This window comes from Marmota monax, unplaced genomic scaffold, assembly GCF_021218885.2.
Source record: "Marmota monax isolate L192 unplaced genomic scaffold, Marmota_monax_Labrador192_F-V1.1 WCK01_AAM20220418_F8-fsc00026, whole genome shotgun sequence".
Classification (NCBI taxonomy): Eukaryota; Metazoa; Chordata; class Mammalia; order Rodentia; family Sciuridae; genus Marmota; species Marmota monax.
In genome coordinates this window covers 5,034,341-5,050,595 of record NW_026693108.1, presented here as the reverse complement: position 1 = coordinate 5,050,595, position 16,255 = coordinate 5,034,341, and the positions used below count along the sequence as shown (strand labels likewise).

Here is a 16,255-nt window from a genome sequence, read left to right as displayed (position 1 = left end):
AGAGGGTCCTGGCTTTAAGAAGTGAATTTCAGAGGTGGGAGGATTAAGATCTTTTGGATGAGGGAGGGTGGGAGTATTTGTTTTGTGGAAGATTGGGAGCGTATTCAGGGTGTGAGAATGTTCTGAGGAAATCTGCAGAAGAGAGGGAATGGAAATCATCAAACACACCCAGTGATCAATTTGTGTAAAACCTGGGTCTTGTGATTTTTATTGTGCTACAAGACAAGGAAGGAGAGGAGACTTGTCAACTGAAAAATACTATATACCGAGAAATAAGGAAGAGCTGTTAAGTATTAATCTATTTCCATCAGAAACTTGAACCAGGTGATGAATTCCAGAGTAACTTGGCACCCAGAAATACCCAGGCCCTAGGTGGACCAGAAATACATGACTCAGTGAATCAAGAGACCTCCTGTTTTCAGGAAATGGGGTTCTGTGCAAGCAGGTAGTGTGAAGGGACAAGACTTTACCCACCTGGAGAGGCTAGTGAGAATAAGGGAAGGAGTAAGACGTGCCCTCATCAAGTAACCAAGACAGCAGCTCAGACCTGGCACCTGTACAAAGAATCTCAAGGAACAAGTCAAAAACTTGGTGAGTGGGGTCAGCACCGAAGATCAGACTGGTCCTGATAACGAGATTGGTTTGTTTCTGGATTTGTAAAATGCTGATCTGAAGTTTCTTACATGATTTTGCTCTGGAGGTTGGTCTGAGCTGATCGGGCTGACCTAGAGATGGAGGTCAAAGGGTCCTAGCCACAAAGATTGGAAAAGAAGAAGTCAGCAAGGAGCAGCAGATACTTTTAGCTTGCCTGGCCACTCCGAAGTTGAGCACAGACCCCTGGAACAGACACTGTGAGAACCTGAGAATACCTACTGCTCTTTAGCATGAACGAACGTCACAATCACATTGCTGTCTGAAGTGGGCCTGGCATGGGTCACAACACTTGTCACCTGCTCACCGTTTCTGCATAAATTATGGAGAAAGCTCTAGAATGAATCAGAGTGTAGCAAACCTTGATTATCAGATCGAAGGATCATGATTTTGAGAGCTGAGGGACATCACAGGAAGATCATGGCCAGCAGAGACATGCTCTCCTGGTTTTTGAGCTGGGCTAACTGAACAGGTTTGCAAAGACGACAGGTTGATAGGGATGGCAACAATTCTTCAGTTCTGTGTTTGTGGCTCTCAGATTTCACCCTAGTGTGAGAAATGGGATTCTGTTCCTTCGTGTTAAATTTTCTGTGCAGTGAGTTGTAAAAGCAATTGCCAATAAGAATGATTTCATGTACACATAATCCCCTGTGCAGCATGCTGCAAATTTATTCATGATCTTCTCTAGCTACTAGGAGGAAACTCAGCTGCAGCGCCAAAATGACAGGATGATTTATATATAAAACTGAAACACACATTAAAATTCCTCTATTTGATCTTCTGCTCTGGAATTTGAAGGGGAGTACAACGAATCTTTAAAAAATAGCCCTTCCTAAGGTGAGATGTGCACACAGCAGATGAGCATCTTCGGCCAGGGAAAGTAGAATTTATATGTTGCTCATGACCAGAGTGGAAAAAGACACTGAAGAAACCACACCAAAATAAGGAGTAGAATGTGAAAAAAATATAGATTTTTAATTAAAAAATTAAAATATATATTTAATATACACATACATATATATTTTTTTCCACTGAAAACCAAAAATTTTATTGAAGAAAATAGACCCCAAGAATGGTAGTGCCTCCTTAGAGCTTTGCTGACATTTAACAGCAGAAACTTGCCTTGATGCTCCTTCCACCCACCATGTGCAGAGTGTGTTTGGATTCTGCTTCCTAGGGTGCCACGATCGCCCTCCAGTTGGTAAGCCTGAAGCTCCAGATGGTGTTGACTGCACACGCCCTCCTGTCCTCCTTGATGTCCCACCACTTTACTCTCAAGTGCAAGTTTATGCCCATTCTGCCAGCCAAATTCTTTCATTCATTTCTTCCTTCTTTCTTTCCTCTTAAATTTCTCAAGTGGACTTAGCTTAGTGGCTTTTGTATTTTTTTTCCTCTTTGTCAGATTCCTTAAACCATCATTAGGTTGGTTTATAACACAAATTCTATCTTCTCTCCCAGATATCTCTCAATGGCATCCTGTTCCTTCCTGTTCAGGTCCAACTTCTCTACATCCTCCCCTGGAGGATGCCTCCACTACTGAGCCCCAACTCCAGACCCACCTCCAGAGAAAAGTAGTTCTTGAGTGCTTTGTTCATATCTCACGCAGCATGTTTGTATACAGACATAATACACATGCACACGTGTGTGTGTCACCTTGGCAATGTGGACACACTTATTATATTCCACCCACTGTGCTAAATTCCTCATATGGTTCTCCACTGCTCTCTTCCAAGAGGTGTCTCAGACAGAGAACTGGTCTGATCTGACTCAGGGGCTGCTCAGTCTCATTTGAGGTGCTCAGAGATTTAGTGAGGGAGTGAAGCTGCCTTCTACCTGCCCATCTTATCTGCCGCAGTCTGGCTGGGCACAATTCAGGAGCCACTTGTCAAAAGAAACGAACTTTATTTTTAGAACCACACATGCCAAACAAAACAGCTCCTCAGGAAAAACCCTCAGAGCCCAACTGCCACCACCGGCTTCCCACAAGCCTCTCATTTCATGAACCTGGCCTTAGATTCCATCTTCCATTCTCAGTCACATCCAAATCCAGAAAGGCTTCTGTGCTCCATTCTTAAAAATGCATTCCCAAGTCCCAGAGGACCTCAGCACAGACTTATGTTAATGAGCCTGTGTGCAACCTTCATCCAGAACCTCCAGGGAAATCAGGAGCTCCAAAACACAGTGCAGTGTGTGTCTTTAAACAATAGTTTTAACTGTCAAATGAGCCTGACATCTGACAGGCCATATGCATTTCATAAGCAAACCAAAATATTGTCTTATCTTTCTCTTTTTTATTTTTTGAAAAAATGTTAAGTAAATCATCCAAGTGGGGGAGGGGACAATGAAATTTCAAAGGGTTTATGAAAAAAAAAAAAAAACAGTCCTCTGCAGCCTAACTTATTTGTTTTTGGGCTGTGAAGCCATATAGAGGGCAATCAGGCAGTAGATGGTCCCTCCCACAGTCAGCGCCATGGTGGTCCGGTAAAGCATTTGGTCAGGAAGGCCTCGTTTCAGATGGACGGGCACACCATCAGATTTCTGGAAAAAACTTCTGTAGCTCTGGAAACTTTTGAGCTGATTGTTTGGGTACTAAAAATGTAAAAGTTTGATCAGGTGTAACTATTGCTGCTGTACCATTATTTGACCCATCAGTGAATATATTTGGAGCATTCATGACAGGTGTTTTTCTTGTCATTTTTGGAAAAATTACAGGATGTGATGACCAAAAGGACAATAAAGGATTAGATGGTAAGTGGTTATCAAATGAAACATTAGATTTGCACATGATTATTGCCCAAGTATTTAACTCATTAGCTAACTCATCAACTTGATTCATAGTATATGGAGTAATAATTTTATTGGGAGAAATTCCAAACACTCCCTTTGCTGCTTTTATTCCTTTGAGTATTAATTGTCCTACAGCCTCAGGATACCTAGTAAGAATAGTGTTAGGAGAATAAGATAAATGTATCCACAATAATGGACCTTCTTGCCAAAATACTCCTGTAGGAATATTTTTTGTTAGTAGTACAATAAATAATAAAGGCAAACTTATATCAATTCTACCCAAATGCATATTTTCCATATATGTTTCAATGATTTTTAATGCCTTTCTTGCTTCAGGCGTTAACATGCGGGGTGAATTTGGATCTGATGGACCTTTTAGGATATCAAATAAAGGTCCCAACTCTCCTGTTGTTATACCTAGATAAGGCCTTATCCAATTTATGTCTCCTAATAACTTTTGAAAGTCGTTAAGTGATTTGAGTTGATCTACTCATATTTGAATTTTTGGTGGATGGACCATGGTTGAGGATAATAGAACTCCTAAATAATTAATTGGAAAATTTAATTGTACTTTATCTATTGCTATCTCTAGATTATAATTTTTTAGTAAGTTTGTAAGTGTGGCATAACATTCTAGCAGTGTGTTTTTATCTTTGTGTGCTAATAATACATCATCCATATAGTGAAATATTTGTAGTTCAGGATTTTGATTTCTAAGTGGCTGGATTACTTTGTTAACATAAATTTGACACATACTTGGGCTGTTAGCCATCCCTTGAGGGAGTACTTTCCACTCATATCTCTGATCAGGACCTTCATGATTCAGTGCAGGGATAGTAAATGCAAAACGTGGACTATCCTCAGGATGAATTGGAATTGAAAAAAAACAATCTTTAATATCTATAACTAAAACATACCAAGTTTTTGGCAAAGCAGACAATTGAGGAATCCCCGATTGAGCAGGTCCCATAATAACCATCTCATTATTAATGGCTCTTAAATCTTGCAATAATCTCCATTTACCAGATTTCTTTTTGATGACAAAAATGGGAGTATTATGGGGAGATACAGAAGGTTGTATATGTCCTTCCACTAATTGTTGTTTGACCAGGTCATGGGCTGCTTGTATCTTTTCTTTAGTCAGGGGCCACTGAGGAACCCACACTGGTCTTTCTGATTTCCAAGTAATTTTTATTGTCTCAATGGCCCTTTCTGAAAATCCAACCCATGTCTGTCCGTTCCTTGATCTATTTGTATTGGTGCTGCTATACCTTGTTCTTGTTTTTCTAATCTTTTTCCTTTCCTAAAACCTTGTCTAGTCATAATAGTGGGTGCATTTTGGTTGATGTTATTTGTTAATGTCAAACCTAATTGATCTAGGACATCTCGTCCCCATAAATTTACGGGAAGATGATCCAACACATATGGCAGTATAGTTCCTTCACATCCTTCAGGATCCTTCCAATCTAATACCGTTGCACTTCTATGGGGATTAGTCACCACTCCTAGGCCTCGAAGAGTTTGAGTGGCTTGTTGTAGCGGCCAATGTTTTGGCCATTCTTGATGAGAGATGATGCTAAGCTCTGCACCTGTATCCAGTATCCCATTAAATTCATGTCCTTGAATATTTAGTTTTAGCATGGGGCGAGAATCTAAATTTAAAGAAAGCATAGCCCAATCTACACCTGTGGAGCCTAATCCCTTGGAACCTCTTTCTACAGCACGACTGGAAAATTTATCATGTAGGCTGGGTATTATTAGTAAATGTGCTATTCTATCTCCTGGTGAAATTACTGATATACCCTTTGGAGAACTGGCTATAATTTTTATTTCACCTTCATAATCGGGATCAATTACCCCAGGACTTATCATAAGTCCTTTTAGAGTAGAAGAGCTGCGTCCCAATAATAAGCCTACTGTTCCTTTGGGAAGAGGTCCTTTTACCCCTGTGGGAATGATTTGAACTCCCATCTCTGGAGTTAGTACTGTTTGGGCGGAGACGCAGATGTCCAACCCTGCGCTACCTCTGGTTTGTCTGATGAGGGATCTAATGGACAATGTGTCCTGGGCACTACCCTGATGGGGTTGCTGGGTTCCTCCAGTGCTCCATATATTTGTGGTTTGGGCCCCGGACCATTGGGCCCCCCTGTCCATTTTTTGGCAATGGAGCCGGATGCCTTTCTCCACGATATTGTGGATAAACACCTGGTCCTTGTTCGTTTTTTGATAATGGAGTACCCTCTATGGTGGTTTGAGAACGGCATTCATCAGCCCAATGTCTCCCTCTACGGCATCGTGGGCAAATACCCGGTATTCTACTCCTTTGATACCTAGTTTTGTTAAACCCTCCTCCTATGGGGCAATTCCTTTTGCAATGTCTTGTTTGTTCACAATTGTAGCATGTTCTTGGCCTGGCATCTAAAGCCTGTTTTACTGCAGCTGCCACAATTTGCCCTTGTTCATTAATGTCTCTGGCATCTAAAGCCTGTTTTACTGCAGCTGCCACAACTTGCTCTTGTTCATTAATGTCTCTACATGATTTAATATATGTGTTTAAATCTTCATGTTTCCATGGTTTAATGATTTCTCTGCACCAACGATTCGCTTGGTCATAAGCCAGTTGTTTTATTAATGGCATTGCTTGTTCTGTATTCCCAAAAACTCTGGTAGCTGTTTGAATAAGCCTATCTACAAATTCAGCGTAAGATTCATTAGCTCCTTGTATTACCTTAGATAACTGACCTTGTAAACCTCCATGTCCTTGTAAAGTCTTCCATGCCCTAACCGCCTCTGCAGCAACTTGTGCGTATACGCCAGGATCATATGCATTTCATAAGCAAACCAAAATATTGTCTTACAAACAGGACATTTTTTCAGTTCAGACAAAGATAGAGGAAGAAAGCTTAGAGCAGAAAAAGCCATCAGGGGGAAAGTTACAAAAGGAGACTGCTACTAACAACTTTCTATCACCAGAGGGCGTAAGTGTCCAACCAACAGTGCCACCTCTACAGGAGACTGCTACTAACACCTTTCTATCACCAGAGGACGTAAATGTCCAACTAACAAGGCCACCTCCATATGCTGGAGGCCCCTAACCCCCGCAGTTGATAGTTGGGATCCTGAGACAGGATCTCAAGTATTAACATGCCCTGTATTTGAGGTAGGAGGGCAGCGAATTCACCATGCTTTAAATTTCAAAACAGTGAAGCAGCTAAAAGAGGCTGTAACAACCTATGGTCCTCAAGCACCCTTCACTGTAAGCTTGGTCAAATCCATTAACAACTTGAACATGACGCCAGCAGATTGGGCTAATATGTGTAAAGCTGTGCTAAATGGAGGACAATACCTGTTATGGAAGGTTGCCAATGAGGAATTTTGCAAGGAGATGGCTAGGCGAAATGCAGCAGCTGGTTATCCTCAGAGAAATCTAGATATGTTGTTAGGAAAGGGACCTTATGAGCACTTATCGAGCAGGATCACTCTAGGCTCTGCCCCAAGAACAGCCTTATGCTGTGGCTCATCTGTGGGCTCTTTCCACCAATCTCTCTCCTCCCTATACACCACCCAGTTTGGGTTCCTTCCTACCACTGCATCTTGCCTGTTCTACTCAGATACACACTCTGTGTGAGGCCTGTCTTGATGATGGCAGCTGGAAGGACTCTGACCTACTTTGGATCTGTCACTTGCAAACCTGGATTCCAGGCACTTAGGATAGGTGCCCCAAAGCCTGTGCTGCAATTGTCTGTGTGTTTATTCCTGGTGGACGACAGGGCTGCATTCCCCATGTCTGTAGTTCCTGGAGTGTTTAGGCTGAATGGAAAAGCAGATCTGAAAAGCTGCTTCAACACAGAGCACCAGCCATATTATTTAATAAGATACTAACAAAAAAGTGCTGCCAAATGATAGGAACGGTGCTATTAGCAAATAGAAACCTCAAGGAACTTCCAAAAAAGGTTGAAAAAGTTCCTCAAAGATGTAAACTGATGGATGTTTCACCACTCCCTGGTTAGGAAAATCTCCAACTTAAAAAAAAAAGCAGGTATTAAATGAACATGCAACTTCTCTTTGGTAAAATCTAATGCCTGGTGACTGTGGAATGACAATCACAACAGCTCCAGGCAGGAAAGCAAAGTAAGGAGATTTCCAACATAAAGAGATTCAGAAAGTTTCTTTCGCATGCACATTATATTAGCCTATTTTCTCTTGCTATAGCAAAATGCCTGAGGCTGGGTAATTTTTAAAGAAAGAGGATAGTTAGCTCAGAATTCTGGAGCTCAGTACAGCCTGGCTTCTGCTCTATGGGGATGAGGGTCCCATGCCAGGGGCATTGCAACCCAGGAAGGTACAGAGGAGCACTCAGGGCAAGTGGGAAGCCGGAGCACTGGGGGGCGGGGGGAGTCTTGTTCTTCTTCAACTCTCTCTTGAGAGAACTGCCTACACGAGAAGATCAGCATTAGTGCCCCATGGACTAGCTGTGGTAGGCCCCATAGTGGGGACCGGGCTTCAGTGGCCATAGTGGGGACCAGGCTTCTCGCACATGAACCTCCAGGGGATGAACCACATCACACCTTTTAACAACCATAAAAAATATAAAATCCAAGAAACAAATCCAAAAAGAAATCTGAGAAAGAAGATTCAGTTTTAAGAAATGTGGGACTAACTTATAATGAGAAAAACAAAAAACAAAACAAAACAACCCCTCAAAATGATTCCCTTCTTGTATAGAAATACTCCAAATTAGAAAGCGAAGCCTGAGCACCACGTGGAAACATGCTCAAGGAGAAAACGGTGTCATACAAAATGAGTGATGGTTCTTTCTGACAAGAAAAAGAAAGGCAATTATAAAGTGAGGCTTAAAAAAAAAGATAAATAAATCATGGTCCCCAAACAAAATCTGCCTTTTTTAAAAAAAAGTAATTGATGCAGTTTGAAGACGAGAGCCTTTTGAAACAACAGTCAAGCAAATCGTGTTCAGGGAGTCTGGATATGTCCTCAGTTCAGTTGTTACCACTTCTGATTTATGCTGCCACAAGTCTAATTACTTTACCATGATTTACTTTTCTAGAAAGTGATTTACTACTTGTTGTTTCATGACCCAACCTCTAAAGTCTTAGATACATTTTACCTCCATGAAAATCTCTTAAGAATTTACATATATTGTTGAGAGGAAATTTTTATTATAAGTTCAGTAAGTTCTTCAATTTTGTTTGTAATTTTTCCTGTATGTTTGAATAAAATCAAACAATGGTTAACTAAAATATCAAATTGTTTTCCAATAATTATACTTTTCTTCATTTTTTAAAAATTTTATAACACAAGTATATATCAATTTATAAAACAAAAGCATAACATATTAAGCGAATAAATATATTGACAATACCAATGAACATTTTCAATGTTTTTATTAAGAATACTATAAACAAACCTCAGGACAGCTTCAAACATAAGGTGATGAGGTGGCTTCTTAGACCATTGTGCTGTTGAGTTCACACACTTTTAAAATCTAAAACAAAATTGAAAGTGAAAAAATATTATCATTAATTTTTAATCTGTAATCATTTTTCTTTTATTTTATGAAAAATAAACTTTAAAAATTTTAATGAAAGTCCATCAGGATTCAGTAAGAAAGAATTTTGCTCCAAAGGCAAGGGAGAAGGACATCTGAGGACTAGGCCCTTCTTACTTACTGATTAAACATAAAGCACTTAAGCCCTGCCCATCCTCTAGTGAAGAGCACTACAGCCACGGACAGCAAGCTCCAAGCTGGGGAAGACCTGAGGAGGGTACTGGTCAGGGGCAAAAGAGAGATGGTGTGGGGATCTGGGGACACCAGCTGGGATGAGCTGGATACAGAATCATCATCCAGGAGAAGAGGAAGCTGCCGGCGGAGCTGGGTGGAGCTGGGTGGGACAGGGCTGCCGAGCTGGCTCTGCTCTGGAGGGGTTAGGTAGAAGTTTGAGGGAGGGGAGCTGGGGACCAACATTAGTGGTCCAAATAGATTTGTAGCCTTTGGAGTCAGAGAAGCCCCAGATCAAATCTAGCACTGCGATTATAGAACAAATTATTTAACTTCTCTGAGCTACATTTTTCTTGTCTTCCAACTGGATTTTTTTCCCCAGATTCTTATCTTGTAAACTTGGTATGAGGCCAAGAGTGGTTTGTGCTGGGAGCCATTAGCCAAGTAAGTATGACAATTTCCTTGCCAGCGTACCCCATGTTGCAGTGACATTGAATGTACTTAACCTTGCTCAAGGACCAAGGCAGATTAGGGTGTTCCCGGTTTTAAGATAATCTTGTTTAGGGCGTTCCCAGTTTAGGTTCCAGGTTTAAGGTTTAAGATTATTCCTGCTGGGAATAGGGCGTATCCTGCTGCCTGAGTTCCCCTTGAGTTCTCACGGGATTCAGACAGTATATTTTGGAGATAGAAGCCCAGTGGAGGTGGATTTGGGAAGAGAACGTGGATTTCCCCAGAACGTGATTGTAGACGGCTGGTGTGAGTTCGGGAATAAAGAGTTGCTGTTTGAATCTACAAGCTGTGTGGTGGCTCGTGATTGTGTGCCCAGCCAGACTGCGGCATTTGTGCCCAGCCAGACTGCGGCATTTGGCGGCTCGTACGGGGAACTTCTGAAGCTTAGAGGTAAGTGAAATTGCTCGCCCCTGAGGAAGAGCGAAAGAATGGGTGACCAACTCAAAAAACAATGTGTTATTGTTTTGATTTATCTTGTTTTTGTTTCAAGCTGCCTATCCCTAGAAATTTCTCAGGCAAACTGGAAAAAATGGTTGACTAAAGGTTTGAAGTTTGTCGGCCCTGAGGAAGAGAAAATTGATACAACGATTTTTTATTCCGTTTTTGTTTCATTCAGTTTCGGCTTTGTTTTGTGCTATCTTATTGGGTTGCGTTATCTTTATAGTAGATTAGAAATTAGTAAAAAACAAACCGAAAAGATGTTAAGTAAATTGTTAGAGGTTCAGACCATGGAGAAAGACATTTTAGATCAAGCAAAAGAGAAGGTCTCTCGAGCTAGTCAGACAGAGGAAGAAAATTTAAAGGAAAAGGGGTTGTTAGGAAAAAGGCCACAACAGGAGGCTGTTACTAACTCCATTTTATCACAAGAGGGCGTAATTCAACCAACAGCCCCACCGATGGAGACAGCTGAGTGGCCCTCAAACCCCGTAGTTGATAAATGGGATCCTGAGACAGGACCTCAAAGATTAGCATGCCCTGTACTTGAACAGGCAGGAGGGCAGCGAATTCACCGTGCTTTAGATTTTAAAACAGTGAAGCAGTTAAAGGAGGCTGTAACAACCTACGGGCCACAAGCTCCCTTCACGGTAAGCATGGTCGAGTCCATTACTAACTTGGACATGACGCCAGCAGATTGGGCTAGCATGTGTAAATCTGTACTAAATGGAGGACAATATTTGTTATGGAAGGTTGCCAATGAGGAATTTTGCACGGAGACAGCTAGGCGAAATGCAGCAGCCGGTTATCCTCAAAGAAATCTAGATATGTTGTTAGGAAAAGGACCTTATGAGGGTCAACGGCAACAAATTGAATATGATCCTGCTATATATGCACAAATTGCTGCAGACGCAGTTAGGGCATGGAAGACTTTACAAGGACATGGAGATTTACAAGGTCAGCTATCTAAGGTAATACAGAGAGCTAATGAACCTTACGCTGACTTTGTAGATAGGCTAATTCAAACGGCTGCCAAAATTTTTGGGGATACAGAACAAGCAATGCCATTAATAAAACAACTGGCTTATGACCAAGCAAATCGTTGCTGCAGAGAGGTTATTAGACCATGGAGACATGAAGATTTAAACACATATATTAAATTATGTAGAGATATTAATGAACAAGGACAAGTCTTGGCAGCTGCAGTACAACAGGCTTTAGATGCCAGGCCAAAAACATGCTATGATTGTGAACAAACAGGACATTTTAAAAGGAATTGCCCCATAGGAGGAGGGTTTAACAAAAGTAGGTATCAAAGGAATAGAATACCAGGTATTTGCCCACGATGCCGTAGAGGGAGACATTGGGCTAATGAATGCCGTTCTCAAACCACCATAGAAGGTACTCCCTTATCAAAAAACGGACAAAGACCAGGTATTTATCCAAGATATCGTGGAGAAAGGCATCAGGCTCCATTGCCAAAAAACGGACAGGGGGGCCCAATGCTCCGGGGCCCACAACCACAAATATACGGGGCAGTGGAGGATCCCAGCAACACCATCAGGGTAGTGCCCAGGACACATTGTCCATTAAATCCCTCATCAGACAAACCCGAGGGAGCGCAGGGTTGGACATCTGTGCCTCTGCCAGAGCAGTATTAACTCCAGAGATGGGAGTTCAAATCATTCCCACAGGAGTAAAAGGACCTCTTCCCCAAGGAACAGTAGGCTTATTACTGGGACGTAGTTCATCTACATTAAAAGGACTTATGATAAGTCCTGGGGTAATTGATCCCGATTATGTAGGTGAAATAAAAATTATAGCTAGTTCTCCAAGAGGTATATCAGTAATTTCACCTGGAGATAGAATAGCACAGTTGTTAATAATACCCAGCCTACATAATAAATTTCCTAGTCATAGTGTAGAAAGAGGTTCCAGGGGATTAGGCTCCACAGGTGTAGATTGGGCTATGTTGTCTTTAAATTTAGATTCTCGCCCAATGCTAAAACTAAATATTCAAGGTCATGAGTTTAATGGGCTACTGGACACAGGAGCTGACCTTAGCATCATATCTCGTCAAGAATGGCCAAAACATTGGCCATTACAACAAGCCACTCAAACGCTTCGAGGCCTAGGAGTGGCGACTAATCCCCATAGAAGTTCTATGATATTAGATTGGAAGGATCCTGAAGGATGTGAAGGAACTATACAGCCATATGTATTGGATCATCTTCCTATAAATTTATGGGGACGAGATGTCCTAGATCAATTAGGTTTGACGTTAACAAATAATATCAATCCTAATGTGCCCACTACTAGAGCTAGACAAGGCTTTAGGAAAGAAAAAAGATTAGGAAAACAAGGGCAAGGTATAGCAGCACCAGTACAAATAGATCAAGGAACAGACAGACATGGGTTGGATTTTCAGAAAGGGCCACTGAGACAATCAAAATTACTTGGAAATCAGAAAGACCAGTGTGGGTTCCTCAGTGGCCCCTGACTAAAGAAAAGATACAAGTAGCCCATGATCTGGTCAAACAACAATTAGCGGAAGGACATATACAACCTTCCATATCTCCCCATAATACTCCCATTTTTGTCATCAAAAAGAAATCTGGTAAATGGAGATTATTGCAAGATTTAAGAGCCATTAATAATGAGATGGTTGTTATGGGACCTGCTCAATCAGGGATTCCTCAATTGTCTGCTTTGCCAAAAACCTGGCATGTTTTAGCTATAGATATTAAAGATTGTTTTTTTTCAATTCCAATTCATCCCGAGGATAGTCCACGTTTTGCATTTACTATCCCTGCATTAAATCATGAAGGTCCTGATCAGAGATATGAATGGAAAGTACTCCCTCAAGGGATGGCTAACAGTCCAACTATGTGTCAAATATATGTTAACAAAGCAATCCAGCCACTTAGAAATCAAAATCCTGAACTACAAATATTTCACTATATGGATGATGTATTATTGGCACATAAAGATAAAAACATATTGCTGGAATGTTATGCCACACTTACAAACTTATTAAAAAATTATAATCTAGAGATAGCAATAGATAAAGTACAATTAAATTTTCCAATTAATTATTTAGGAGTTCTATTATCCTCAACCATGGTCCGTCCACCAAAAATTCAAATACGAGTAGATCAACTCAAATCACTTAACGACTTTCAAAAGTTATTGGGAGACATAAATTGGATAAGGCCTTATCTAGGTATACCAACAGGAGAATTGGGACCTTTATTTGATATTCTAAAAGGTCCATCAGATCCAAATTCACCCCGCATGTTAACTCCTAAAGCAAGAAAGGCATTAAAAATTATTGAAACATATATGGAAAACATACATTTGGATAGAATTGATATAAGTTTGCCTTTATTATTTATTGTACTACCAACAAAAAATATTCCTACAGGAGTATTTTGGCAAGAAGGTCCATTATTGTGGATACATTTATCTTATTCTCCTAACACTATTCTTACTAGGTATCCTGAGGCTGTAGGACAATTAATACTCAAAGGAATAAAAGCAGCGAAGGGAGTGTTTGGAATTTCTCCCAATAAAATTATTACTCCATATACTATGGATCAAATTGATGAGTTAGCTAATGAGTTAAATACTTGGGCAATAATCATGTGTAAATCTAATGTTTCATTTGATAATCATTTACCATCTAATCCTTTGTTGTCTTTTTGGTCTAAGCATCCTGTAGTTTTTCCTAAAATGACAAGAAAAACACCTATCATGAATGCTCCAAATATATTCACTGATGGGTCAAATAATGGTACAGCAGCAGTAGTTACCCCTGATCAAACTTTTACATTTTTAGTACCCAAACAATCAGCTCAAAAGGTAGAGCTTAATGCAGTTTTACAAGCTTTTGTGATGTTTAAAGATTCTGTATTTAATTTATTTTCTGATAGTCAGTATGTAGTTAATGCTATAGTATCTCTTGAAGATGCTGGTAGGATTTCCCCTTCTTCTACTGTTTTCTCTTTGTTTTCCACTATACAAAGTCTAATCTGGGACAGAAAAGATCCATTCTTTATAGGACATATTAGGGCACATACAGGATTGCCTGGAGCCCTTAGTTTAGGCAATGATTTAGCAGATAAAACTACACATGACATACATATTTTCTCTACATTTGAAGAAGCTACAAATTTTCATAAAAGGTTTCATGTTAATGCTAATACTTTACAAAAGCGTTTTAAAATAACTAAGGAACAAGCCAGACATATAATAAAACAATGTCAAAATTGTGTGACATTTTTACCACAAGTTAATCTTGGAGTCAATCCTAGAGGACTGATACCTAACCATATTTGGCAGATGGACGTCACACACTTGCCAGAATTTGGAAAATTAAAATATTTACATGTTACAGTCGATACTTCTTCTGGATTTTTGATGGGCTCCCTTCATGCTGGAGAAAAAACTAAAGATGTTATAGCTCATTGCTTACAAAATTTTGCCACTGTGGGCGTTCCTAAACAGTTAAAAACCGATAATGGTCCTGGCTATACCTCTACCTCTTTTAAACAATTTTGCTCATCATTTGGTATTACTCATATAACAGGAATCCCATACAATCCACAGGGACAAGGCATAGTTGAAAGAGCTCATCAAACTATTAAAACATACTTATTAAAGCAAAAAGAGGGAATTGGAAGGGGGTATATATCCCCCAAAGATAAACTTAAAATAACGCTTTTTACTCTAAACTTTTTAAATTTGGATTCATCAGGACTTAGTGCTGCGGAAAGGCATATGTATCCAAAAAATGTACATAAGCCTAAAGTACTTTGGAAAGATATTCTAACAGGACAATGGAAAGGTCCTGACCCAGTGATTGTCTGGAGTCGGGGGTCTGTTTGTGTTTTTCCACAGGGAGAACAGCAGCCCATTTGGATTCCAGAGAGATTAACTAAAACAGTTTCTACAGATCGAAAAGAAGATGATTTGACTCAAATCCATAACAGCTGATATCCAGAACTCCAGCTTGGCCATTCTTACATCTGCGACAGTGATTAACCAGGATGCTTTTTTCAATAGCTATTTTATTATTGCATTTTTCCACATCATAAGGTTCTATTTTTATTTTTTGAGCTCATACAAACCTAGGTTAATGTTTTTCTGATCAGTTTTATTTTTTGACTGTGGAGTTTTTAAACATTGCAATGGAGATTTCACCTAGGTAAAGCTACAAGGCCTTTACTATTCTTATGTGTTGTACGTTTGTGTACACTCTTGTGTTTTGTGTTGTATGTCTGTATGTGCGTATGTCCATATTTCTTGTATGAGGAGCGCTCATGAAAAAATGGATCCGAATTATTATTATTTTTTTATTCACGTGATTTAAATGGTTTAATTTAAATTAGGTAAACAGCTGTTAAGGATTGTTTTTAAAGGTGGTTAACAGATCTGTTTGTTTACTAATTTAAATTAGGTAAAAAGCTGTTAAGGATTGTTTTTAAAGTAGGTTAACAGATCTGTTTGTTTACTTTCACCTTTCCTTTTCATTATATTTAATAATTCTTTTCAGGATAATGTCTCTTTAGCATCATTGCCAGAATTCCTATCTCCATCTCAGTGCTGGTGAAGAACTCAACAAGTAATGCTCAATCAAAGAGTCAACTTACTTTGGGAGGAAACGGATTTTGGGAGGAAATGGACATATTGATAGATTCCTCCGCTTTGAACTGCTTGCAGAACTTGCCTGGACTATGTAACTATCGTTTGGTGCAGCGAATTGTGGTAATGCTGGCATATCTTTGCTGATGGTGTCACCAGTGATGCAATTTTTCCCAAGGAGCCGTCAATTGGCTTGGTGTCGTGGCATTTCTGTATCCTCCTCCCTTCTGCTAGTGATGGTCTAAAATTTGGGGGCCAATGGCTTATGCTGGACCGGTAGTCAGTGACGGGTATGATCCAATTGCAGTGGTATCAACCTAAGACAGGAGGCTGACGCCTAAAGGTCAGTTTTCCGATGACGGGTAAGAACCATATGTTGAATTGGACAACCTACCAGGCACGGTCCTTAAGCCACATTGCTTGTTGTTTAATTAATCAGAAGGGGGGAGATGCTGGGAGCCATTAGCCAAGTAAGTATGACAATTTCCTTGC

General features: G+C 40.1%; 1 long non-coding RNA gene across 1 annotated transcript; it reads left to right on the top strand.

The window, feature by feature from the left end:
* Positions 1 to 14,989: 14,989 nt before the first annotated feature.
* LOC131424573 (uncharacterized) lies at positions 14,990 to 16,034 on the top strand. The gene is made up of 2 exons (XR_009227854.1): positions 14,990 to 15,326; positions 15,675 to 16,034. It is a non-coding gene; the product is annotated as an uncharacterized LOC131424573 (long non-coding RNA).
* Positions 16,035 to 16,255: the final 221 nt, after the last annotated feature.